Below are 24,032 nucleotides of genomic sequence, written 5' to 3'. Positions count from 1 at the left end.
ATTGACTCTCCCCTTGTCATTTTCTTCTTGCTACTCTCTCCCCAGATTTGGGTTAGGGCTGCAGGGGGCGGGGGATCTAACCCCTTCCTCTGGGTCTCTTCTGGCTGTGATCCGAATTGTCCTATTTTACAACTGCTATGGGGAGGATCAGTGGCTGCTGCCATGGAGCCGCTGCTTGATTTCCACTCCCCACTTTGCTCTCCTGGCAAGACCCCTTCCTGCCCCTCACATAAAGACACCACCTCTCCCCATCAGAATTAACACACACTTAAAAGGTTCTGTTATAAGCTGGTTTGAGACTTTAGCCGTCGCCTAAAATGGGCAGCAGAATCAAAGTGGATTTACAACTTTAGAGGAAAACAGGATGGTGAGGGCAGAGGAAAACAAGCAACCAATGTTGTCATTTCATTTGCTAATCAATTGAAATCACCCACTGCTTTGGCATCTTCCCCCACCTCTTCCCCTCCCTTTACCTGCACTAAGAATGATACCTGATTCCCCCCCCCTTTTATTCTGCCTAACCTTGTCACCTTGGAGTCCACTTTATCTGACAAAACAAGACTGCAGATTCTCTGTGTGTGTGTTTTAGGGTGTATGACAATCAGGCCCATCGGCAGACCAACTCTGCAGTACAAAGATGTCTGCAAACTTGCAGGTGTCCACAGGGCCTAGAGACAGACAAAATAAAATAAAAAAATCCTTCCAGTAGCACCTTAGAGACCAACTAAGTTAGTTATGGAAGTGAGAGCTGGACCATAAAGAAGGCTGATCGCCGAAGAATTGATGCTTTTGAATTCTGGTGCTGGAGGAGACTCTTGAGAGTCCCATGGACTGCAAGAAGATCAAACCTCTCCATTCTGAAGGAAATCAGCCCTGAGTGCTCACTGGAAGGACAGATTGTGATACTGAGGCTCCAATACTTTGGCCACCTCCTGAGAAGAGAAGACTCCCTGGAAAAGACCCTGATCTTGGGAAAGATGGAGGGCACAAGGAGAAGGAGAAGACAGAGGACGAGATGGTTGGACAGTGTTCTCGAAGCTACCAGTTTGACCAAACTGCGGGAGGCAGTGGAAGACAGGAGTGCCTGGCGTGCTCTGGTCCAGGGGGTCATGAAGAGTCGGACATGACTAAACGACTGAACAACAACAAGTTAGTTATTGGTATGAGCTTTCATGTGAATCTCTAAGGTGCTACTGGAAGGAATTTTTTTATTGTGTTTTGACTGCGGCAGACCAACACGGCTACCTACTTGTAACTAGAGACAGACAGTTGTGCATCCACAGTAGTGACCAGAGGAGGAATGACCGCTGGGAGGAATCACAGAGAGAAGAAAAGCCCTGGTGCATCTGCAGCAGCACAACCGGACGCCTTTGTGTGCCCCAGCTGCAACAAAACATGTCTCTCTCACATCGGTCTCTACGGCCACAGCAGGCGCTGTAACTCTCAAACAGTTTGATTTTGCCTCCAGAGGCGCATTCTTCCATTGTCTCACGAGACAGATGGGTGTCAATGTTAAGGGAACCAAAATGTTAGGTTCATTCAGAACCAGAACCCTTGAATTTGGTACAAAACCACCACCACAATCATCACTATTTGCGTTTATTCATTACTTTCTTTTTTTAAAAAAAAGCAGCATGCAAATATATAAAAGACCAGTCGGTCATTCAAAACCAAATTCACAGAATAAAGCCCGATTAGAACAAAAATTACTAAAAGGTCTTCATCCAAGAATGAAAATAAAAACCTTCCCCACCTTACTGAAAGATGAACAGTTATGATGATTAGGCAGGGAAACAGACAACTTCTGTACACTTTCTCCCCAAAATAGGGAACTCCAGATGTATCCCAAATGGTTATATTAGCCAGAAAGCAGAGTTTAGGTATGCGTATCCCAAGAAGCTCAGAAACATTTTGAAAGGGAAACGTTTGTAGGTCTCTCCCTCGTTCTCTCTCAACAGAGGGCTCAAAGGGAAATGTTTGTGCTGTTCTGGCATTCAGTACAAAACTGAAGTTTGGACGGCACATAGCCTGAGTCCCTTTGAATACTACTGAAGTCTTAATTTGGGGAATCTCTCGTTAGAAAGGTGGAGCTAGAAGTGAACCCCAAAGAAGTGAAGGTGTTTGCAGGACCACGTGGAGAGAAAGAAACATGGGACATTTTCATATGAAAAGAAAAAACAAGCACATGAAACCACGAGCATAAGACGTTGTTTTCCTAGAATCATAGAATTGTGAACTGAGAAGGACCACAAGGGTCATCTAGTCCAACCCCCTGCTCTGGAGACAGAGGTTCCTCCGCCCACTAACCCTCAGTGTTGCAATGGTAAATCCTGACCCGCAGGTGTTTTTTTTTTATTTTTATGACAGCCATAGCTCTTGTATCCCAGCTTGATCACTGAGATCTTCTGTAGGAGTGCTTCTGAGTTGGTGAGACTTGTTCAACAACAACACTAAACCAAGCCTCTAGAGTCATTGGCCCAGTCCTGTGGAACTCTCTGCCACTAGAGATTCAGCAGGAGCCTTCTGTGGCAACTTTTAAACACACGCTGAAAACTTTTCTATTCTGAAAGACCTGTACAGGTAATTAAGAGTACATCTCCCACTATGGTCCACTGATGTATTTACTTATGATTGCTTTTAACTTTTTATGATTTTACTGTCTAGTTTTATGTTTTACTGTTGTTGTAAACCACTGCAATGTATTTTTATGACACAGCAGTATATAATTATTTTTATAAACAAATAAAATAAATAAACAGGACTGCTTTGCATTTTTGCCCACTGCAGACATTCTGGCTTCAAACTGGTAAAGCATAATACTCTTCATTTCAGGGTTGTGGGTTCGAGTTCCACATTGGGAGAAAGATTCCTGCTTGGCAGGGGGTTGGACTAGATGACCCTTAGTGTCCCTTCCAACTTTATGATTCTATGACTCAATGAAATCAATACCAAGGCAGATCCTGCCCCCCCTTCTCGGCCCCCTACTACTTCTACTTTGCTGATGAAGAAGTTTTCTGGACTCAAAGACTTGCTCCCTGTTTTGTGACATTTGAGTTGGTAAGGGACTTTGGGAATTTTTTTCAAAACAAAAGTTGGAGTTGAAGCCTTAACCATGTAGAATCATAGAATCACAGAATCATAGAATTGGAAGAGACCACAAGGGCCATCGAGTCCAACCCCCTGCCAAGCAGGAAACACCATCAGAGCACTCCTGACATATGGTTGTCAAGCCTCTGCTTAAAGACCTCCAAAGAAGGAGACTCCACCACATTCCTTGGCAGCAAATTCCACTGTCAAACAGCTCTTCCTAATGTTTAGGTGGAATCTTCTTTCTTGTACTTTGGATCCATTGCTCCGTGTCCGCTTCTCTGGAGCAGCAGAAAACAACCTTTCTCCCTCCTCTATGTGACATCCTTTTATATATTGGAACATGGCTATCATATCACCCCTTAACCTCCTCTTCTCCAGGCTAAACATGCCCAGCTCCCTTAGCCGTTCCTCATAAGGTATCATTTCCAGGCCTTTGACCATTTTGGTTGCCCTCCTCTGGACACGTCCCAGTTTGTCAGTGATAGCTCTTTCTCCGTTTAGCTTATTTAGTGCATTTTCTCTCAAATTGTGCATTTGGCAGGCAGAGAACTGGTAGAAACTGTCCCAGGAGATTAAATCTTTGACTTCATTCCTGCCTCCCTGTACCACTGTCTGTACTCCTGGGCTGCCTGTTATTCCCACTGTCAACGACTCCCAAAGGTCTCCAGCAGAGGGTCTTCCACAGATCTGCTGCTTTTCATCTCTCTCTCGGCTGCGGCTGCCAGGGATTTTAAACCTGGGTGTGCAAAACATGTCATTTGCCAGTGAGTTGTGACTCTCCTCCCTCCAACAGAAACAGAGGTTTCCATCTGCAAAAATTGCATTTGTTTGTGCTTGCTCCTTGTCATCCTGGCCGTTCCCCTCTGTCTTCCTCTACTATTAAATTTTAAGGCAGTGAATGTCTTGGGTCTCTCTTTCCTCCTGGCGGCGGGAAAGAACCATTGGCTGGGAGCATAGCTGTCCCGGTGATGCCCCCGGCAAAGGAACCCAGGGCTTATCTAGATGTGTGAACATGGTTAGGCAAGCTCCCTGCTTCTCAGGTTTTGGAGTGAGCCCTGGTAGGCAGAGAAAGCTTTCTGGAAGGCAACGAGTGAAAGACGTGGGACATAACCATAGCTGTCAATTCTTCCCTTTTTTAAAAAGGGAAATTCACTTATTCCGAATAGGATTCCTCGTAAGAAAAGGGAAAAGTTGACAGCTATGGACATAACATACAAATGGATTGGGAGAGGCTATTGAAAACCGATCTGAAATTTACGGCATGTTCTTCATTGAAAGAAAACTACAGTGGACGCTCAGGTTGCAAATGTGATCCGTGCGGGATGCACATTCACAACCCACAGTGTTCGTAACCTGCAGCGGCACATCTGCACATGTGTGGGTTGTGATTCGGTGCTTCTGCACATGCACAAAACGCGATTTAGCACTTCTGCACATGCGCAACCCCCGAAACCTGGAAGTAACCCGTTCTGGTACTTCCAGGTTTTGGCGCGTCCGTAACCCAAAAAAACACAACCTGAAGCATCTGTAACCCAAGATATGAGTGCATATGAAAATGATGTATCAGTGGTACTTAATCCCAGTAAAACTAGCAAAAATGTGTAGAACAAGCACCAATATATGCTGGAAATGTAAAGAAAAAGAGGGTACCTTTTATCATATGTGGTGGAACTGTAATGTAATTTAAAAATTCTGGGAAATGATATATAATGAAATTTTTAAAAGTTTAAATTAACTTTTGTTAAAAAGCCAGAATCTTTCTTATTAGGGATTATAGGTACCAGGATCCCAAATGATCAGAAGAAACTCTTTATGTATGTACAACGGCCACTCGGATGCTGCTAGCCCAGAAGGAAGAGTCAACCCCGACCAAAGAAGAATGGCAGATCAAGCTGATGGACTGTGCCAAAATGGCAAAATTAACTGGGAAACTCAGGAACCAAGAAGATAATAAATGTTAAAAAAGAATGGGAAATGTTTATAATTGTCAGGGAACTGCCATCGGAGCCAGAGGCGGAGGGAAGGCTCCAGAGGGATGCCAGAGAGGGTCCCAGTAGGGAGAGAGGCAGCCCATCTGCTGGGGAAGGAAATCAGCGTAGCACCAGTGGAGAAGGGGGGCAGATGGGGGAATCGGAGAGGGGGCTCCAGGACTCCTCGCCGGAGACCAGCGGGGAGAGCACGGGTCCTCTGCTGCCCACACCCTCCCTGCGCAGAAGACTTCCGCGCAGGGAGAGTAGGAGGAGGCTTGGCGTCAAAGAACTTCTTTGCTGGAAGAAGTTCAAGAAATGCCCACTGACGGATTCTGCCAGCGATTGAGACAGCCACGGGTGAGTGGCTGTCCAGACAGAAAGGGTTCACCCAGGTAACCCAGCCAGGTGTGGCGACAACTTACGCACGAGCAACCCCTAGAACCATTACAATAATGTATATACAAAATCATTGCAAACAGGTTAAAAAATTAGCAGGGTTTCAAATGTACTTGTAATGTAATAGAAACTACAGATAATTTAGGAAGATGAAAATTTTGGAGAAGTATTGATATGCAGGTGAAAACAAAATTAAGAGGACCCATGGATGGGATAGAGGGAAGTCAGGAGATTCAGAGTCATCTCGATACGTGAATGTGTAAGATATTTGGATGTAACCTTGTCACTATTTATTTTTGTTTCTCTCCCCCCTTCTTCTTTTTTTTTCTTTCTGAAAATCAAATTAAAAAAATATTAGAAAAAGAAAAGAAAGATTCAGATTTGTCTGCAGGAAGCTTAGAACATGCCAGCGATTGATTCACTCTGATTCGTGAGCAGGGAGGTTAGATGATGCTGTGTCAAAGCAGAAGTTGCTTCACACTTTCCAGCGCGTTTCACCCTCGCTTTCCTTATCACGAACACACACACAAAATCCCAGTCTTTTCTGGAAGCAGGTTTGTTGCGCAAAACACAATGTACCGGTACTCTTAATTGCACAACCTGAATTTCCCGGGATGTGATTGAATTTCACCCAAAGACAGTGACAGGCTGGCGGTGGCAAAAGTGCCTCAGGTAAGCTGATTCTACCAGCAGACTGAGACAGGTGGCTTAAGCAATAACAAGAGCAGGGCAATAGAAACATTTGCCCCAGAATGCCACGCCATGTATCTTTAAAATGATGTCACATCATGTCACATTTTTTGTTCAGTTTTCCAACCAATCTGCATCCTACAGATTTTTTAAATTATCTACCCCACGTTGAACCTGTTTTACTTACTGAAACATCACAGGTGATGTTGTGAAATGCTTTGCTGAAACCTAGTTAAATTATCGGACGCGGGTGGCGCTGTGGGTTAAACCACAGTCTAGGACTTGCCGATCGGAAGGTTGGCAGTTCAAATCCCCGCAACGGGGTGAGCTCCCGTTGCTCAGTCCCTGCTCCTGCCCACCTAGCAGTTCAAAAGCACGTCAAAGTGCAAGTAGATAAATAGGTTCCACTCCGGCGGGAAGGTAAATGGCATTTCCGTGCGCTGCTCTGGTTCTCCAGAAGTGGCTTAGTCATGCTGGCCACATGACCTGGAAGCTGTACGCCGGCTCCCTCGGCCAATAAACCAAGATGAGCGCCGCAACCCAGAGTCGGCCACGACTGGACCTAATGATCAGGGGTCCCTTTACCTTTACCTTTACTAGTTAAATTATGTCTGCAGCATTCCCATGATCCACTAAGCTAGCAACCCAACCAAAAAATGAGATAAGACAAGTTTGGTAGGATTTGCAATCAACTAACCCATGCTGGTTTCTATTAATCATAGAAACTGCTTATTAAAACTGCTTCCTCCAAAGTGACTCCTTTATAATCCGTTCTTGTATCTTCCCTGGAATTGAAGTCAAATTGAGCTTTATGAAGACTTGAGGGAACATTTACCTTTCTCTCAGTCTTGGGGCTAGAGATGGAGAAATAGTCTGACTAAGTATAAGGCAGCTAATAATAATAATAATAATAATAATAATAATAATAATAATAGTAATAATAAAATTTTTTATTTATATCCCGCCCTCCCCAGCCGAAGCCGGGCTCAGGATGGCTAACAACAATCAAATAATCCAACATTCTAAAAACATTTCATTATAAAAATTAATTAAAATCAAATTGATGGCAACCGTTAAGCAAAATTCTGTGCAGATTGCCAACCTGGCTCTAATTGAGGCCAGTCTAACCTCTCTGTGGCCTGGGACCTTCAAGATGTTTTTATTTGCAGACCGTAAGTTCCTCTGTGGGACATACCAGGAGAGGCGGTCCCGTAGGTACGAGGGTCCTAGGCCATATAGGGCTTTAAAGGTTAAAACCAGCACCTTAAACCTGATCCTGTACTCCACCGGGAGCCAGTGCAGCTGGTATAGCACCGGGTGAATTTTGATGCTTCTATGATTGTTTTACTCCAGGAACTGTCCAGCAGAGACGATCTGTCTCAGATCTCCATTGGGGGCTGGAAGGAGAAACGTCAGACAGAACAAATTCAGTCCCTGACCTCATATTTACTGTAAATGTAAAACCATGCAGACCTCTTTCGCTGGCATTTATAAGAATGTATTAAAAAGGCATAAATCCAGCCAGTTGACTGAAATGTCGATTTCTTTGCTTTGGAGAAACAAAGAAATATGTAGAATTGAGACATGCAAAGCAGGTTAAAGCTGAGGTTTCACAGAATATTTTCCATTGGTGTCCGATAAATGACATCACCGAGCCTATTTTGTAACCGCTTTTGACATCACTTGCAGATTCTGGTAAGCAGAACAGATTGCTAACCTTTCGGCAAGCCAAAGCACCCAAACAAGTCAACAGACAGCTCTTAAAATCAAAACGACAGCCTGGGAGGTTTTAATAGCCATTTTATTAATTCTGATTACGATTCAGGCAGACGTATTAAGTCACCCAGATGAGCTCCTCCCTGCTGCCAAATTTACATGGGCAAGGAAAGGGTTGTGTCCTAGGAGAGTCTTCCTCAGAGTAGACCCCCCTGTCTGGAGAGATGGCTGTGAAGCTAGTGCAGCTACTGTCAAGGGGAGAGAGAAGGATGTTGCTAAAACAGTGCTTAGAGGGTTTGGGGCTCAGGCGCACCATACAAATTTGCATAACCCCCCTAACAACTTCATTGCAGGCTGTGGAAGAGTTGAACAGAACTGGTTGTGTTATAGGGATCATGGTCTAGAGCAGAACAAAAAGCAGCAGCAGCACAGACAAGACCCAAAATATCAAAGTGGAAAACTACAGTCTGTAGTATCTGTATTTTAATAGATCTGCTTTTTTTTAAAAAAAATGTTTTGATTATATTTAAGTTTGCTTTTTAACAAATATCCTTTATATGTTTTTTTTTGCTTTCCTTATTTTATCCAGGCAAATTTGTGCCAGCTGCCTTGAGTCCTGGTCTGGGAAAAAGGCAGTGTGGAAATAGAAACAAAAAAATAAAAATAACAGCAACAAAATCTATACAGTGGTACCTCAGGTTAAGAACTTAATTCGTTCTGGAAGTCTGTTCTTAACCTGAAACTGTTCTTAACCTGAAGCACCACTTTAGCTAATGGGGCCTCCCGCTGCTGCTGCGCTGCTGGAGCATGATTTCTGTTCTCATCCTGAAGCAAAGTTCTTAACCTGAAGCAATATTTCTGGGTTAGTGGAGTCTGTAACCTGAAGCGTATGTAACCTGAAGCGTATGTAACCTGAGGTACCACTGTACAGTATTGTACTATCTCTCTCTCTATATATCATGAGCTACATAAACTGAGATATAATGAAATCAAACCAAGTCATATTAATCAGAAGATGGGACACTGGTTGAAAAATCTGTTTGACTGCCCGTCTTTTTAAATCCAGCTGTTTTCCCATTGATGAAGTCTCAGCCATAAGCACAACTGACCACTAAATATCTAGCACAATAATTCCAAAAACATATAAATAATATGCAATTGTTGCACTTGCCCAGGTTGAATAACTAAATGCTTTGCCCAAACAACATGTATGTGTTCCTCTCAGGCAAAACAGAATCAGCTCAAGTTTCCAAGAGAAACAATTGACAATGACTGAGAAATACCTTCCCATGTGACAGATTACAAACAGATGTTTCAAATATCAGGATAAATCAAAGTTAACATTGGACACATTAGCATGTTCAGAGTTTAAAGTGAAAATCCATCAAGCCTCATGCCTGCATAATACTAGATGTGGATCTTTCCCTTTGAAACAAGGCACATGAATCTGTTCTCTGTGTTCCATCTTCTGATTAATATTATTTGGTTTGGTTTCATTGCATCATAACTGATGCTGCTTAATCTATCTATCATCTATCTATATCATCTATCATCTATCTATCTATCTATCTATCTATCTATCTATCTATCTATCTATCTATCATCATCTATCATCTATCTATCTATCATCTATCTATCATCTATCTATCTATCTATCTATCTATCTATCATCTATATCTATCTATCTATCATCTATCTATCATCTATCTATCTATCTATCTATCTAATCTATCATCTATCTATCTATCATCTATCTATCTATCTATCTATCTATCTATCTATCTATCTATCTATCTATCTATCATCTATCTATCTATATCTATCTATCTATCTATCTATATCTATCTATCTATCTATCTATCTATCTATCTATCTATCATCTATCTATCTATCTATCTATCTATCTATCATCTATCTATCTATCTATCTATCTATCTGTCTGTCTGTCTGTCTATCTATCTATCTATCTATCTATCTATCTATCTATCTATCTATCTATCATCTATCTATCTATCTATCTATCTATCTATCTATATCTATCTATCTCTATCTATCTCTATCTATCTATCTATCTATCTATCTATCTATCTATCATCTATCTATCAATCATTACAGCACAGTAACGCTTTTATATTGTAGGTCTTGGTCTTGCTGTTGTTGATACTAGAGCATGGGTATCTAACATGGTGCACCCTTCAGAGATGTTTGGGACTACAACTCCCATCATCCCTAACCATGCTAATTAAGGATGATGGGAATTGTAGTCCAAATAATAATAATAATAATAATAATAATAATAATAATAATAATAATAATAATATGCCACCCATCTGGCTGGGTTTCCCCAGCCACTCTGGGCAGCTCCCAACAGAATATTAAAAACACGATAAAACATCAACCATTAAAACCTTCCCTAAACAGGGCTGCCTTCAGACCTCTTCTAAAAGTCTGATAGTTGTTTATTTCCTTGACATCTGATGGGAGGGCGTTCCACAGGGCAGGCGCCACCACTGAGAAGGCCCTCTGCCTGGTTCCCTGTAACCTCACTTCTTGCAGAGTCTCATGTTCTCCCAAAGGAGCAGTTTTGGAGTACAACTCCCATCAGTCTCAGCCAGCACACTAACTGGAGGGCACCATGTTGGAGAAGGCTGCCCTAAACTATATGGGTCCTGAGTATCTCAGCCTCTCTCATATCACACTACACCAGCAGCACAGCATTAAGATCTGCCAATGAAGTCTTGTTCTGGGTCCTATCAGCTGCAGCTTCTAGGTTGTCCTCAAGAAGGAGCAGGGACTTTTTCTTTGTGGCCCCACTTCTTTTGCATGCCCCCCCCCCGGAAGTTTCTGCAGCCGCCATCTCTCTTCTTTTTTTAGAGGGGGGGAGGAAATGTCTGTGTCCCACTTTACCTCCAGCAATTTGGTTCAGCTGCTTATTTTATTTGGAACTGCTTATTTTATTATTGGAGCTGTTTGCACTGCAAATTGTCTCTGAGTCTTTGCTGCTGCTATCCTGCCCCCCTTCTTAAGCCGAGGTGTACACTCACTGCTGGTGTCAGTTTTATGGCTTATCACCTGAGATGCAAAGTCCACTCTCACGCAGACGTCATCACTTATATTTATAAATAGAACCTTTGTTTTTACTATGATTCTATGATTAATAATAATGTCTATACAGTAATGTTATCTAGCTATAATCCATGTGGCACTTTAAAGGACTGCCTGTGCAATGAGGTAAGAACTGAATTAGGTCAAAGGGGATCCACCTGATCCAGGATCCTGCTCTCACAGCGGCCAATCAGATGTCCCAAAAATGAAGCCCACGAGTGGGACCCGAGAACAGGAGCACTGCTGAAATTTGATGTGCTGATGGTATTTAACTCCTAGTAAATTAGCAAAAATGTATAAAACATGCTCAAATGCATGCTGGAAATGTAAGGAAAAAGAAGGCACCTTTTGTCATATATGGTGGAACTGTTAGGTAGTAAAAGGATTTTGGGAATTGATATATAACGAGTTGAAAAAAAATGTTTGAAATAACATTTGCTAAAAAAAGCCCCTGAAGCCATCCTTTTAGGAATTCTAGGTGCTAAAATCCCAAGGGAGCATGAAAGACTATGTATGGATGGGACCACAGCTGCACAGATGTTACTGGCCAAAGATGAGGAAAAAAAGAAGTCCCTACCAAAGAAGAATGGCAGATGAAGCTGATGGACTATGCTGAAATGGCTAAAATGTCCGGAAGAGTCAGAAATAAGGAAGGCCAAAATTTTAATAAGGAATGGGGAAAATTTATAGATGATTGTAAACAGTTAAAATCGTTAGTAGGATTGGAATATCACTTGTAGTTTAAGGGTGAATTCTGGATACAATGGAGATGGTAAAGATTTGGATCATCATAAAAGATGCAGGAGGAAATGATTAATAATAAGACCCACAAAGGGGATGATGGAAGTCCAGGAGATTCCTTGGAATCTTGTTTTTATTATTTCTGTTTGATATATGCCTGTAAAATTTTAATTTGAAAAATCAAATAAATATTTATTTTTTAAAAAATAAATTCAGGATTCAAAAGCTTTTCTGCCTCTGATTGTGAAGCTAGTAGCCACCAGTAGCCCTCCCCTCCATAGATTTGTCTAATCCTCCAAGTTTGGTGGTCACCACTGCCTCTTGTGGCAGTGAGTTCCATAGGTGCTGTACAAAGAAGTCATGTCTTTTGCCTGCCCCAAATCCTCCATAGTTCACTTCCTCAACCTCAAGTTGCTTACAGTTTATATTTTGACTGTGTGTGTGTGTGTGAGAGAGAGAGAGAGAGAGGGGGGGAATACAGCAGGAGCTCCCAACCGTTTTTTTTGTCCTGAGGGCACATTTGAAGTTCTAAGAAACCACCATGGCCCTCACAAAATACCCACGTCATGGAAGGAAAACTTCAGGCAAAGAAACCCAGGAGAAACACTTTCCCCTCACCGCAACAAATAAAGCACATATATGACCGGTCAAAAAACAGGAAGCCCTCCCCAAACCAAACAACCAAAGAAAACAACTTCTTTTAAAAATTAAAATAAAGTTAAAATAATTTTTTTTTTTGGAAGGGGCAAGTGTCCTTGGCGGGGTGTGTGTGTGTCTGAGACCCCCAAGAGTAGGGAGATGGCTGAGTAAAAAAAGGTAAGGACCCCTGACAGTTAAGTCCAGTTGTGAACGACTCTGGGGTTGTGGCGCTCATCTCGCTTAATGGCCGAGGAAGCTGACATTTGTCCGCAGACAGTTTTTCCGGGTCATGTGGCCAGCATGACTAAGCTGCGAAACCAGAGCAGCGTATGTAAATGCTGTTTATCTTCCCGCCGGAGCGCTACCTATTTATCTACTTGCACTTTGACATGCTTTCGAACTACTAGGTTCCCCAAGAATAGGGAGATGGCTAAGTACTTTTAGCCATTTTGAGCATGTCCCATCACCTCCTGGCAAATAGAAGGGGAAGAAATGGAGGCAGTGAGAGATTTTATTTTTTTGGGCTCCATGATCACTGCAGATGGTGACAGCAGCCACGAAATTAAAAGACGCCTGCTTCTTGGCAGAAAAGCAATGACAAACCTAGACAACATCTTAAAAAGCAGAGACATCACCTTGCCAACAAAGGTCTGTATAGTAAAAGCTATGGTTTTCCCAGTAGTGATGTATGGAAGTGAGAGCTGGACCATAAAGAAGGCTGATCGCCGAAGAATTGATGCTTTTGAATTATGGTGCTGGAGGAAACTCTTGAGAGTCCCATGGACCGCAAGAAGAACAAACCTCTCCATTCTGAAGGAAATCAGCCCTGAGTGCTCCCTGGAAGGACAGATCCTGAAGCTGAGGCTCCAATACTTTGGCCACCTCATGAGAAGAGAAGACTCCCTGGAAAAGACCCTGATGTTGGGAAAGATGGAGGGCACAAGGAGAAGGGGACGACAGAGGACGAGATGGTTGGACAGTGTTCTCGAAGCTACCAGCATGAGTTTGACCAAACTACGGGAGGCAGTGGAAGACAGGAGCGTGCTCTGGTCCAGGGGCTCACGAAGAGTTGGACACGACTAAACAATAACAACATTTGGAGGGGGGAAGTGGGGTATAATCAATTATATATCAACAGTGTCTTGTTGGCAATCTCTCACTGGAAGAGTGCTCCAGCGGGTCTTGTGTACGGCAGGCACTGAGCAGTCGTCCCCCATAAAGAGGTGCGTCCCGAGAGATCTCTTCCTATGCAACTTTGAGGTGAAAGTCCTTGTGGGACGTGCCAGCGTGTATGGCTGGTGACAAGCGTCCTGCTGCCAATTAAATTAAAGAGCAAGTGTGGTGCACTGCTTTGAGTGTCAGACTAGGACTTGGGAGAGACCCGGGCTCAAATCCCTACTCAGCCATGAAGCTCCCTGGGCGACTTTGGGTGCTCAGCACCTAACCCACCTCACAGGGTTGTTGTGGGAAGTGCACAATCACGTTCTCCACCTTCTGGAGAAAAAGGTGAGATATAGATGCAGCCAGTCAATCAGTCAACCCAGCAGCATCCACAGCCACAGCCAAGGCGACATTTTTCCACCTTCGCTGCATTAAGCAGTTGATCCCTTACCTTTCCCGCCCCGACCTGGCCACAGTGATCCATGCAACGGTCACCTCCAGGCTTGACTACTGTAATCTGCTCTACCCTTGAAGCTGTCCCAGAAACTCCAGCGGGTGCAGAATACTGCAGTGAGGCTCCTCACGGGGTCTCTGCCATGGGAGCATATTCACCCAGTGCTCTTCCAGCTGCACTGGCTCCCGGTGGAGTACAGGGTCAGATTTAAGGTGATGGTTTTGACTTTTAAAGCCCTTCACGGCCTAGGACCCACGTACCTACGGGACCACCTCTCCCAGTATGCCCCACGGAGGAAACTATGAATAACCATAGTTTAGAGGTCCCGGGCCCTAAGGAAGTCAGACTATCCTCCACCAGGGCCTTCTCAGTGATGGCTCTGACCTGGTGGAATGCTCTATCCCATGAGACCAGGGCCCTACAGGATTGAACTTCCTTCCGCAGGGCCTGTAAGAAAGAGCTATTCCGCCTGGCTTTCAATTTGAACTTAGCCTGATCTTTTATTCCCCTTCCTTCCCTCCCTCTCCCTTTTTTATGAAGATTCCCCGCTCTGGGATCCCACAGCTAATTCTCCCCTGGTCTCCTCGCTGGCCCAAAAAGGACTAATTTAGCCAGCTAGCCCTGGTGATCATCTAATGTTTATTTAATGGAGTTTCCTCCTAAACTGATTATTGAATTCTGAATTTATTGTTATTCACGTTTTATATGGTATTTTATGCTGTTTTTTGTTGCATCAATTAAGTGTTTTAAATTTGTTGTTAGCCCCCCTGAGCCTGGTTTTTGAACCAGGAAGGGCGGGGTAAAAAAAAATTATTATTATTATTATTATTATTATTATTATTATTGAGCAGACCAGTTGAGCTATGTTCTGACTCTGCAGCTGGACGCAGCATTGTTTCTGAATGCCAATTGCCGGAAGCCACAGGAGGTGAGGCTGATTTCTTTGCCCAGCCTAAAGGCTTCCCACAGGCATCTCCCTCCACAAAGACACGATGCCCGTCAAGATGGGCCAGCATCATGTTTTTATGTTCTCATGGGCTCCTTCCGTCAACCAACCAGCCTCAAGCACGTTCCTGAGGCCGTTGGTTTTTCTGGGTGCCCATCCCAGATCCGTCTGAGTAGATAAGAAGGGATGCATACAGGCCACGGAGGAGCCAAAACAAATACCCGCACACTTTCGTCATCTCCAGTTACCCTGTGGTCAGCCTGGCTGCTGGGAATTCCCTGCGACAATCCATTTCACAAAAGGGAGAGAGGCAAGCAAGTCAGTGGCGTAGCGTGGGTTGTCAGCACCCGGGGCAAGGCAAGTAATTTGCGCCCCCTAACCCGTGAATTTGCGCCCCCTAACCCGTGGATTTGCGCCCCCTAACCCTAACCCCTAGATGTTGCGCCCAGTGCGGCCGGCCCCCCCTGCACCCCCCACGCTACGCCACTGAAGCAAGTTGCCCAAGACGCAAATGCAGAAACAGAGAAAGCTGGTTTATAACCAGGTCAGAGCACTGGCCCACCTGGCTCGGTAATGTTGCATACCCTTCAACATTTCTCCGATGAAAATAGGGATGTCCTATTCCATAACAACAACAACAACAACAACAACAACCCTCCCTCCCTCACTCTTAGGTCAGCTTCTTTTGTGTTTTGACCTTGCTATGGACTTCAGTTGGTTGCCTTGGTTGTCCAAGGGGCCTGGTAGGACTTTTTTATCCATTTGGCAAATTGGCACCAGCCTAGGTAAAGGTAAAGGGACCCCTGACCGTTAGGTCCAGTCGTGGCCGACTCTGGGGTTGTGGCGCTCATCTCGCTTTATTGGCCGAGGGAGCCGGTGTACAGCTTCTGGGTCCTGTGGCCAGCATGACTAAGCCGCTTCTGGCGAACCAGAGCAGCACATGGAAACACCGTTTACCTTCCCGCCAGAGCGGTACCTATTTATCTACTTGCACTTTGACGTGCTTTCAAACTGCTAGGTTGGCAGGAGCAGGGACCGAGCAACGGAAGCTCACCCCGTCGCGGGGATTCGAACCGCCGACCTTCTGATCGGCAAGTCCTAGGCTCTGTGGTTTAACCCACAGTGCCACCCGCGTCCCTTTTTTTCGCCTACCTCATAGCAATTTGTCACAACTTTCTGGTATTGGCGGTTAGGCATTCTGGTATTGGCGGTTAGGCATTGTGTGTGTTGGAGGATTGGGTATGGACCATCATCTACCTGTCATCTTTTGGGTATTCCGGTAAAGGAATCTGGCGGTTGTGGATCCTGTCCGATGCCCTGCTGGTGGGTAGGGCCATGGCATGACCCCCGGTGACGTCATGGGGGAGCTTCCAGTTGTATTTGCATCAACAAGCTCCTCCCATTGGTTGTTAACCCTGATATGACTCCCCTGGAGTCTTGTATTGCTGGTTCATCCAATGCCCAAGCCAATACTACTCACATGCTGTAACCAATAAAGTTGTGGCCTAATTTTGCCCATTAACCTAAAATAATGTGTCTTTGTCTCTTATTATATGGGACGCGGGTGGCGCTGTGGGTTAAACCACAGAGCCTAGGACTTGCCAATCAGAAGGTCGGCGGTTCGAATCCCTGCGACGGGATGAGCTCCTGTTGTTTGGTCCCTGCTCCTGCCAACCTAGCAGTTCGAAAGCACATCAAAGTGCAAGTAGATAAATAGGTACCGCTCCGGCGGGAAGGTAAACGGCATTTCCGTGCGCTGCTCTGGTTCGCCAGAAGCGGCTTAGTCATGCTGGCCACATGATCCGGAAGCTGTATGCCGGCTCCCACGGCCCGTAAAGCGAGATGAGCGCCGCAACCCCAGAGTCGGTCACAACTGGACCTAATGGTCAGGGGTCCCTTTACCTTTACTGTGTCTTATTATAATCCTATGCGGGTGGCAGGTCCTCAACTCACAAGGTGCAGGAGCCGAGACAGAAAGAGATTTATGAGCTCTGGGTGCAACTACTGTGTGAGAATTTCTCTCCAGATCATTGAGGGGCCTCGGAGCTTCAGACATGCCTGGGAAGCAGAGCTGCCGGACTTCCCATCCTTCGAGGGGACGGTGTGGTGGGACAGGGCCCCCTCCCTGCCTCTCTCAGGAGCCTGGGCCTCGGACGTGCCATGTGCCACCTACCTCCCTTTTTGCAGCCAGACAGCACAATGGGAGGGAGAAGAATGGTTGTGCTTTTCTGAGAAAGCCAGCGCATGAACTAATACTGATAAGTAGGGGTGGCGGTGTGGCCTGGGGGTCACCCCTCACAGCTGTGAGTCAGACGCAACGGTGGTGTGTCTCACGTAGGAGAACCCACCAAGCATTAATAAAAACCTGCCGCCAGCAACACTTCTGCGCAGACGGCAGGTCACAGGCTGGGTGAACCTGTGGGTCACTAGCTGGTACAGTGGTACCTCGGGTTACAGACGCTTCAGGTTACAGACTCCGCTAACCCAGAAATCATACCTCAGGTTAAGAACTTTGCTTCAGGATGAGAACAGAAATCGCGCGGCAGCAACGGGAGGCCCCATTAGCTAAAGTGGCACCTCAGGTTAAGAACAGTTTCAGGTTAAGAACGGACCTCCAGAACGAATTAAGTTCTTAATCCGAGGTACCACTGTACTGGACTCTAGTTCTTGACACCCCTGACCAGTGACCATGCTGGCTGCTGGGAGTTGGAGTCTGGCAACATGAAATAATAGAATTGTAGAGTTAGGAGAGACCACGAAGTCATCTAGTCCAACCCCTTGCAATCCAGGGGCTGGCCCAGGGTGGGACTCAAACCCATAACCCTGAGATTAAGAATCTCATACTCTACCGACGGAAATACCCCATTACCAGTCTTGGGGGGGGGTGTCACTCCCTGAAATATGATCAAGAACCAAAATGGTCGAGGGGAATGGGGATGATTTCCCCCTACGAGAAAAGCTGAGTAACTGGTGACATGAGAAGCTTATAAATTTGTGCTAGCCATGGAGGAAGCAGGCAAAGTTTTTCTCCTTCTCTCATAATGCTAGAAACGGTGGACATCTAATGAAGCTGACCACTGGAAGGCTCAGGACAGATAAATGATGTTCTTCTTCACGCAGCACATGGATGAACTATGGAACTCATTGCCACAGGAGGTAGTAATGGCCACCACCCTAGATGGCTTCAAAAGAGGACTGAATTCAAAAAGGGTAATACTATCAATGGACAATGGCTTTATTTTGCCTCCACAGTTGGAGGCAGAAATGCTTCTGAAAACCAGTTGCTGGAAACCACAGGAGGGAAGAGAGTGGTCTTGAGTTCAAATCCTGCTTGCTGGTTTCCCACAGGCGGTGCCTTTTTTTCTTTAAAAATGTTTAGGGGTACAGTCATACCTCAGGTTACAGATGCTTCAGGTTGTGTTTTTTCATGTTATGGACCGCCAAAACCTGGAAGTACCAGAACGGGTTACTTCCGGGTTTTGGCGGTTGTTTATGCGCAGAAGCGCTACATTGCGCTTTGCGCATAAGCACCAAATCACAACCCGTGCATGCGCAGGTGCGGGTTGCAAACGTGCACCCCACACAGATCACGTTCGCAATGCGAGCATCCACTGTACTCTCATTTTGACTCAAGAAAACCACCATTTTATAGTTCAAATCGAGAAAAACAAATACAGTAAATGGACAAAAGTACAGAGATTCACAAAATGTTTAGGAGTATGCATACCTCCAGAAAAAAGCACTGCCCACAGGCATCTGGTTGGCCACTGTGAGAACAGGATGCTGGACTGGGTCTGCCACTGGCCTGATCCAGGAGGCTCTAAAAGCTAGGATAGTTCAGTCGGTAGGGCATGAGACTTTTATTGTCAGAATTGTGGGTTTGAGCCCTATGTTGGGCAAACAATTCCTGCATTGCTGAAGGATGGACTAGACGACCCTTGTCATCCTTTCCAACTCCACAGTTCTGTGATTCCTATGTAGTCCACATCCGTGTGCTATGGAGCTGGCTTGCAGAGCTCAGCCTGTTGCAGGAGAGACGGTGGATTGGCCAAGGGTGTGCTTCCCCCACAACTCCCTCTAAAGCAGTCTTCCCGAACCTGGTGCACCTCAAATGCTTTGGACTATAAGACTAATTGACCGCAGCCATCCTAGCACCCTCCCTACAGACACTGATGAGGAGCTGCTGTTCTTCTAGTTAGCCAGAATGAGCATGGACAGGGCGATATAGTATAATTGTTCCTTTATGAACCGGTGCTTGAGCTTGCTTTCTTCCTCTACCCTCCACATTCTCTTTTCTTTGTGTGTCATGGCAGGGATCTTTTGAATTTTGTAAGTTGCTCTGAGAACATTCTTCTCCTATAATGCCATATATATATATATATATATATATATATATACACACACACACACACACACACATATATACATATATACACACACAAACAATGTAATGACCCTGTTCATTTAAAGGAAATAGTTTGGGTGGGGTGGCAGAGCAACATGAATACAAGCTACAATCAATGTTCTAATGATTACTTGCATAGCAGTTGTACTTACGTAATTGGCTGGTTTGACAGTAGCTCAAAAACAAAACACAAAACAAAACAACATTTCATTCCAAATGGTTTCTCTTTTTTACTTAAAAATTGATAGAAATATATTGTATTGTGTTACACACTAAAATGACACGATTTGTAGTTTCCTTGGAAATGTTTCCAAGAACAGCTGCTTTGCAGAGTGCAATTGATCCCACAGATACTCAGATGAGGAGGTTTCATTGTTTTGCACTAGTGACCACCTTTATGCCATTGCATTTACGAAGAACACATGGAAGGGAGCATCACCGTGGTGGATATCCTTCAGCCACAGATGATTAAGACCCACGTGACACCACTTGCACATTACTTATCTTTGCCAGGAAAGAAGCTTCTCATATGCGATGCTCCCTGGCCAGAGGCAAGTATCCAAATCTGAGTTGGCAGCTTCTGCTTGTTTTACTGTATGGAAGACAGCTAGCCATCCAAGTTGGCTTTCTAGGTGCGTGGGGAGGAGCCTGTGACCAGCTAGGGACTAGGACCTTGACCTCCCTTCAGGATTTCAGGGCATGGAGCCGTCATATTCAGGCTGAAGCTGAGTGAGGCCACAAAAGATCTTTCTTCGCGCAATTGAGCACTTTGCGGAACGGGAGGCAGAGTCTGGTTCTTCCAAAGACTGAGGCCACATCTGTACCATATGTTTGAAGCACGACAATGTCACTGTAGGAGATGGCAGTCAAACATAGCTATGCATGGTTGCTAGTTAGCACATGAAGGGGATAAAGACCAGAGAGTCGTATCAAAGGCTACCTTGGAAGGTGACCCGGAAACTACAACTAATCCAGAATGCGGCAGCTAGACTGGGAATGGCCGCCGAGACCACATAACACCAGTCTTGAAAGACCTACATTGGCTCCCAGTATGTTTCTGAGCACAATTCAAAGTGTTGGTGCTGACCTTTAAAGCCCTAAACGGCCTCAGCCCAGTATACCTGAAGGAGCATCTCCACCCCCATCGTTCTGCCCAGACACTGAGGTCCAGCGCCGAGGGCCTTCTGGTGGTTCCCTCACTGTGAGCAGCCAAGTTACAGGGAACCAGGCAGAGGGCCTTCTCAGTGGTGGCACCAGCCCTGTGGAACGCCCTCCCACCAGATGTCAAAGAGAAAAACAACTACCAGGCTTTTAGAAGACATCTGAAGGCAGCTCTGTTTAAGGAAACTTTTAATGTTTAATAGATTATTGTATTTTAATATTCTGTTGAAAGCCGCCCAGAGTGGCTGGGGAAACCCAGCCAGATGGGAGGGGTATAAATTATTATTATTATTATTGCTAGATAGACTCAGCTGGATGGTCATTTTCAGAGGGTGATGCTTGGGAAATGCTCTTCAGCTCCATGGAGCCTTCAGTGTGGGGTTCCTCATGTTCGTTTTTATCCCCTAGGCTGCTTAAAATATACACGAAACCGTTGAGTGTGGTTATCTAGCCTTCTGGAGTACGTTGTCAGCAATATGCTGATGACACACAACTCTACCTCTCCTTTACATCAGCAGGTGAAGCAGTGGAAGTGCTGGACTTCCTCACTAATGGACTGAATGAGAGCTAACAAACTGAAGCTCAATCCAGATTAGATGGAGGCACTGTTAGTGGGCAGTTCCCTAGACTGGGTGTCAGGGAGGTTGCCTGCTCTTGATGGGGTTACTCTTCCTCTGAAGGATCGGGTACATAGCTTGGGGGTCCTCCTGGATCATTTGCTCTTGCTCAAGGCTCAGGTGGCCTCAGTGGCCTGGAGTGCCATCAGCTTCAGCTGGTGACCCAGCTACGCCCCTATCTGGACAGGGATAGCCTAACTACTGTCTATGGCCTAGTAACCTCTAGGTTAGATTACTGCAAAATGTTATATGTAGGGCTGCCTCTGAAGATGCTTTAGAAACTTCAGCTGGTACAGAATTCAGTGGCCAGGTTGCTCACCGGGACAAGACGGTTTGAGCATATTATAGTGGTACCCCGGGTTACATACGCTTCAGGTTACATATGCTTCAGGTTACATATGCTTCAGGTTACAGACTCTGCTAACCCAGATATAGTGCTTCAGGTTAAGAACTTTGCTTCACGATGAGAACAGAAATTGTGCTCTGGTGGCGCGGTGGCAGCGGGAGGCCCCATTAGCTAAAGTGGTGCTTCAGGTTAAGAACAATTTCAGGTTAAGAATGGACCTCTGGAAAGAATTAAGTACTTAACCCAAGGTACCACTGTACACTGATCCTGGTCTGACTGCACTGGCTGGCTGCCAATTAGTTTCTGTGCCCAATTCACAGTGCAGGTTTTGACCTATAAAGCCTTAAATGGCCCAGGACTGCAATACCTCAAGGACCACCTCTTCCCATAGGAACTGACCCAGAACCTGTGATCATCATCAGAGGCCATCTTCATGTGCCTCCTCCACAAGAGGTCCAGAGGGTGGCAACCCGAGAACAGGGCCTTTTCAGCAGTGGCTCCGTTTTTCTCCCCAGGGATGCTCGACTGATGCCTTCATTATACACCGCCAGGCAAAAACGTTCCTCTTTAACCAGGCCTTTGGTTGATTGTCATTCAATGCCCCTTTAAATGTGTTGTGGAAGTGGAAATGATTGGGTCTGCCTTTGATTTCATTTTTATTATGTATTTTGTTATTTTTATATCGTGATTTTATGTTGCGAACTGCCCTGAAGGGCAGTATACAAATTTAAATAATAATAATGATAATAATTTGTCAAAATGTGATCAGAGCTGCACAACATTCAACATGTTTTTCTTCACATAACTGATATCTAATGTCATGTACTTTGCTCATGTTCTTTCCACCCTAAAAAAGAATTTGTCCAGGTGCTACATTCATAGATCTTCAGTCATCAGTTGTAGTAACAAATATTCTTCTCCACTTCTGGATATTCCCTGTTTTCTTTCACACGCACACTCACCGGATTCCATTGATTCAACACTCCCACATGTTCTTTCTTATCCTTCAACATTGTTAGTTTAACCACATTCAGCTACTCCCACGTTTTCCTAGTGGTGTCTAATTTATTTTTGTTTCAGGACATTCTTCCATGCTGCAGCAAACACACTCCTTGCAGTTCATCAAGCCACACGGAACTTGTATTCCATAAACAATAAACAAGGATCCTCAGCAAACGTATTGGGAGATCTAAAGGGACTTATTCCTGGAAAAATGTATCTGGTTATCTCTGTTATTTAGGCCCTTCATAACTTATTTTTGCAAACTGCTTGGGCGCTTTTTCTTTAAAAAAATAAAGAAAAATAAATATTAAGCAGTTTAAAAAATGCATTTAATTTAAACAAACAAAAGTTTGCTTTTTCAACGATGGCTTCTCCTTTGTTTTTAGCAGTTCTTGGTTGTAATCTGTAAACGACCTCGAGTCCCTGTCAGGAGGGAAAGAAAGGCGGGCTGTAAATAAATATATAACCAACCAACCTAACCTATATATTAATAGAAACACAGACACCCGAACAATCAATAAATAAATAATAAACATATACATATATAACTGGAAGCTAGCGAAATAAACGTAAACGCACAAATGAAACGATAGAAGCTAAGTAAACAAATACAAAATACAAAAACGCACGTGCAAAGGAAAGCCCCTGCTTTCGAGGGAATACGGTAATGTCCGCTTGCAAGGGCCGCCCGGCCGCCCGAGGCCACCCCAGGCCAGCGGGGCTTCGCGCCTGCGCGCTCTCCTCGAACCTTCGCGCGGCGAGGTGCGGCTTCGCGCCACGCGGGCTTTTGGGCCTTGCCGCTCCCCGTAGAGCCACGCCTGACCCGGAAGTAGAGGGAAGGCAGGAAGTGGGGGAACCTTTGAAGGCTCCTCAGTGATGCGAGTGGGGAGTTTGGGGCAGGTGAGTGAGGGGCAGGGTGGGGGGAGGGCTCATTGTCCGTTTGCGGGGGGCGCCGTCGCTTGTGGCCATGAGGCTGGGCGGGTCGCCTTTCCCCGCGTTGCCTTCCCCGGCTGGCTCTGGGTCTGGGTCGCGGGTGTTTGTGTGTGTGGGGGGGGGGGGGAAAGGACCCCGGTGGGCTTCGACCCCCCATCCCCAGTTGCCCCCGGGAAGCTGCCTCACACCGAGCCAGGCCGCCGCCCCATCTAGCGTAGCATTGCCTGCGCGGGCTGGCAGCAGCTCTCCGGGGTCTCCCCCTCAGCCCTCCCTGGAGATGCCACGTGGAGGTTGGGCCTGGGGTGCGCTACCCATTAGGCTACGGCTCTTCTGCCTTGTTCTGAGTCAGGCCACTGGCTCACTGGCCCCAGTATTGCCTGCACGGACTGGCAGCGGCACTCCAGGGTATCAGGCGGGGGCCTGTGTCTGTCTCTCCCGGCACTACCTGGGGGTGCTGAACAGGGGGTGAACTTAGGCGATTCTCAACCTGTGGGTCCCCAGATGTTGTTGGACTACAACTCCCATCATCCCTGAGCTCTGGCCTTGCTAGCTGGGGGTGATGGGAGTTGTAGTTTAACATCTGGGGACCCACAGGTTGAGAAAGGCTGAAGGGCCTCCTGCATGCAAGGCAGGTGCTTTCCCAGGGCCTTCTGTAGCCCT

General features: G+C 45.6%; 1 protein-coding gene and 1 long non-coding RNA gene across 5 annotated transcripts in view; one reads left to right on the top strand and one right to left on the bottom strand.

Annotated features, from left to right (window-relative positions):
• Positions 1 to 22,746: 22,746 nt before the first annotated feature.
• On the bottom strand, positions 22,747 to 23,187 carry LOC310845129. Its single transcript, XR_014564490.1, has 2 exons — positions 23,069 to 23,187; positions 22,747 to 22,862 (listed from the first exon to the last, which is right to left on the bottom strand). It is a non-coding gene; the product is annotated as an uncharacterized lncRNA (long non-coding RNA).
• A 50-nt stretch (positions 23,188 to 23,237) lies between these two features.
• The window catches only part of DIS3L2 (DIS3 like 3'-5' exoribonuclease 2), a 201,269-nt gene continuing 200,474 nt past the window's right edge, over positions 23,238 to 24,032 (top strand). For 3 of the 4 annotated variants that reach the window (XR_014564298.1, XR_014564299.1, XM_083739250.1), the window contains exon 1: positions 23,238 to 23,339. The gene's annotated coding sequence lies outside the window, so the exon portion shown is untranslated. The remainder of the gene's footprint in view (positions 23,340 to 24,032) is intronic. The other variant, XM_083739253.1, reaches the window with a different exon arrangement.

The sequence above is a fragment of the Podarcis gaigeae genome (assembly GCF_964106915.1).
Source record: "Podarcis gaigeae genome assembly, chromosome: 5".
In the NCBI taxonomy this organism is placed as follows: domain Eukaryota; kingdom Metazoa; phylum Chordata; class Lepidosauria; order Squamata; family Lacertidae; genus Podarcis; species Podarcis gaigeae.
Note: the sequence above shows the minus strand (reverse complement) of the source record. Positions and strands in the feature narration are given on the sequence as shown.